Raw genomic sequence first — 4,274 nt, 5'->3', positions numbered from 1 at the left:
ACTCCATCTCCAATGGCACACAGCAGAAGGAGCCTCGGTCAAGTTCACATTGACCTATTGGAGAGACAAAAAGGGTCTGAGAACTCAAGGGACCTTCATCCCCTCACACAGCTTGTGAGGCTTGTGGCTGGGATTTGCATGGGACTCTGGTTCAGTCATCCATCTTCTGGGGAAAATCAGGCAATAGGACTAGACAGTTTCTACTGCCCCATCTCCCTCTGAAGGGCCAGGAGTCTACTCACAAGGCAATGTCCACAGCAGAACTGGACTGCCACTATTTTCTCTCTGGCTTTTCAACAGCTCAAATTACTTGCAGGAGGTGTATATACTTGTATTAAATAGAAAGAGTGACCTTTCCTGACATGCGAGGTTTCGAGGCTGCCATTGGAAATGCAGACAGAAGACGTCAAGGATATTCTATTCAGGGGTTGGGATACTGTCCTGGACCTGGCCTATGTGTGATCCCCATCTGGGTTCGTTAAATTTGCCCTCTTTCCATATCTAGACACTGGTTCTCAAAACACCAGACACAGGAGTAATCACAAAAGCAAGGAAGGCTGGGCTGGTGTATATTTAACTTCATTACTGGGGGGAAAGAGCCCTGGTGGCGCAGTAGCTGAGCACTTGTCTACTAACTGAAAGGTAGAGTATTCAAACCCACCAGCCGCTCTGTAAGAGAAAGATGTGGCAATCTGCTTCTGTGAAGATTGCTGCCTTGGAAACCCTATTAAAAAAGCCTCAAACTCACTGCCATCTAGTTGATTCTGACTCATAGAGACCCCCATTGGGTTTCTGAGGCTGTAAATCTTTACGGAAGTATATTGCCCCATCTTCCTTCCATGGAGGGGCCCCTGGATTTGAACTACTGGCCTTCTGGTTAATAGCCAAATGCTTTATCCTTTATGCCACCAGAGCGCCTTTGGAAACCATATAGGGCAGTTCTACTCTGTCCCATAGGGTCACTATGAGTTAGAATGGGTACTGGGGATGGGGTGACTCATGCCATATATTGAGAAAAGCCTGGGATAGTATGGAAGGGGAGTACATTTGTATGGTGAATGGGTATCACATGCTTTTCTTAGGGTCCCTGGTTCAGGAGAAAAATCAATATTCAATTTCAACCTCAGTTTTTGAAAAATGTGAAACTAAAATTTTTTTGTGTAACACGTCAGAAGGTCTTTGGTCTAGTTTATGAAGTGTGATTGTATAGTAATGAGACTGGAGAATTAGTGATTCAATTCAGCAACCATTTATCCAGCACCTACTGAGATGAATCAGCCTTATTCTCTGCCCTGAAGGAATTCTGGGAATCCTGGGGCATGGAACAAAAACACACAAACTGGAGGAGAGAAATTTCTCAAACATTGTTGACAGACGAAGACTACAGAGAAGGGTGCCCTGATGATGGTGGGGACTCACCCATAGGGAGGACAGAGTCATGGTACCTGGGCTCCTTTTTGGAACAGTGGCTCATGGTGAACCAGAGCAAGGGCAGCAACAAGAGAACTTACCTGTGTTCATTTACAGAAGGGGTTATAAAGTTGAAATATCCAGAGAACCTCTCAGGAGCTGTGAGACCTATGGTTCTTCAAAGATGGCCTTCAATGATAGCTAGGATTCCTTCCAGAGGGCCATCATCCCCTTGGGGCACAGAGAGCCCAGATGCAGCAATTACGTGAAAGGATGCTGGGTGGTATACATGGTTAACGTGTTAGCTGTTCTCGGAAAGGTTAGAAGTTCAACTCTACCCATTGGAACCTTTCCAACAACAGCCACTGAAAACCCTTCGGAGCACAGTTCTACTCCAACACACACAGGGTCACCATGAGTCAGAATTAGACTCCATGGCAACTGGGTTGGGGTTTTCTTTCGTTTAGAAAGTTTAGAAAGATGGGTTGGGTGGTTCTTCTAACATATGTTATATCACACTACTAACATATCGGTGGCCAAAGCAATTGTTTCTCAACGGCTTCTTTTTAAGAATCTTCTCATGGAGCCCTGGGTGGCACAGATGGTTAAGTACTCAGCTATTAAATGAACAGTTGGTGGTTGAAGTCCACCCAGAGGTGCCTGGGAAGAAAGTCCTGGCAATCTACTTCTGAAAGATCACAGCCATTTCAAAGCCTCAGGCACACAGCTCTCCACTGACATACGCGAGGGAGCCATGAGCCAGAATCAACTGGTTGTTTGGGGACACGGTGATGGCCACTTGGGAGCAATGGAGTCCACCGAAGCCCATGGGCTTAAAGGCCAGTACAATTGCAGTGTTTCTCAGAGCTAGTGCAGAGTTCTGACATTCAGATTACTACCACCATATAAATCAATAAGAATAGTACCACAAGTTGACATCCACACATATTTTGAGTAATGGTGGCACCATCATTTAGCCTTCCAAAGTCAATAGGCTCAGACAAATACCATATTCTTATTAAAGAGATCATATTGTAATAATAGCTCATAGTTTAGAAGGACTTTATATTAAACAAAAGCATTCTCTCAGCTTTAATCTCATGTATTCTGCATAATAATCCCAGAGTTAATGCAGACAGGACAAAAACTATCTCTGATTTATGAATGAAGGAACTGGCACACTGAGAGGTTCATTTATTTGCTCCAATACTTAGAACTAACATGTAGTGGAACCAGAATTCAGGTCAGTTCAACAAATACACAATGTCCTCTGTACTTACTGCATACTAGACACACTGCTACTGACAGGGAACACAAAAGAAGAAGAAAACACAACACAGCCCTGAGGACTCCACAGCCTGGTGGATCCCCCCCCCCACACACACACACTGCTAATGCTCATACAATGTCCTACATGCTATACCATATGAAACCCTTCTAGGAGCACAAAAAGCAGGCACTTAATCAGGGGGAGAGGGTGAAAGCTTCCTAGGAAATGATACCTGAGCTGAACCGTGGACACTGAGCAAGGACTAACCAAAAACCAAACCTACTGTCATTCAGTCAATTGGAACTCATAGGGACCTATAGGACAGAGTAGAAGTGCCCCAAAGGCTTTTCAAGGCTGTCAATCTTTATAGGAGTAGATTGCCACATCAGTCTTCCACAGAGTGGCTGGTGGATGGAAACCACTGACCTTGAGCAAGAAAGCACTTAACCACTGTGCCACCAGAGCTCATTGAGCAGGGATTAGCCAAAGTAAAAAAGGAAAGCTTGAAAAAAAAACAAAAAAACCATGAGGGAAACAGCTAGTGGTGCAAAACAGAATGGCAGAGATGAGGAATTCCAAACAGTGAATTATTGCCAAACACCTTTTTAAAGTGTTAAAAGGCACAGATGTTACCTTGAGAACTAGGGTGCACCTGACCCAAGCCATGGTGTTTTCAATTGTCTCCTATGTATGTGAAAGCTGGACAATCAATAAGGCTGACCAAAGAAGAATTGATGCCCTTGAATTGTGGTGTTGACGAAGAATATTAATATACCATAGACTGTCAAAAGAACAAACAAATCTGTGTTGGAAGAAGTACAGCCAGAAAATTCCTCAGAAGCAAGGATGAGGAGCCTTCCTCTCACACACTTTAGACATGTTATCCAATCCTTGGTGGAGGACGTCATGCTTGGTAGAGGGTCAGCAAAAAAGAGAAAGACCCTCAACAAGCCAGACTGACACAGTGGGTGTAGCAATGGGCTCTAACATAGCAACGATTGTGAGGATGGTGCGGGGTCGGGCAGGGTTTTGTTCTGTTGTCCATTAAGCTCACTAGGAGCCAGACCAACTCCACAGCACGTAACAACTGTTTGCTACGGCAATGCAGAGAGGGCGGTGGTGATTCGGTGGCACAATTCTCAGCGTCCCTGCGGAAGACCCAGGTTTGATGCCCAGCCAGCGGAGGCTGGTGTGTTGCTATGTTGCTGAACAGTTTATAGCACAGCTTCTAGACTAAAGTGAACTGGAAGAAAGGCCTGAAGATGTATTTCTGAAAATCAGTCAATGAAAGCCCTATGGGTCACTGTGGTCCAATCCCAACGTGCATGCAGCCATCATGAGCTGGGAACTGATTTGAATGAAGCCAAAACCCACTGCCATAGAGTCCATACTGATTCACAGAGATCCTGTAAGATAGAGGAGAATTGCCCCATAGAGTTTCCAAGGCTGTAATTTTTCACGGACGCAGACTGCTTCATACATGTCCCATGGAGTTAATGTTGGGTTCAAACAGTCAATTGTTGTTGTTGTTGTTATGTACCGTCGAGTCAGCCCCGACTCATAGCGACCCCTCCTTGGGTTTCCAAGGCAGTAT

This window comes from Orycteropus afer, unplaced genomic scaffold (assembly GCF_000298275.1).
Source record: "Orycteropus afer afer isolate SDZICR_OR568_19922 unplaced genomic scaffold, OryAfe1.0 scaffold00728, whole genome shotgun sequence".
Taxonomy (NCBI): domain Eukaryota; kingdom Metazoa; phylum Chordata; class Mammalia; order Tubulidentata; family Orycteropodidae; genus Orycteropus; species Orycteropus afer.
The sequence above is the reverse complement of the archived record's forward strand: the minus strand, read 5'-3'. Positions refer to the sequence as shown.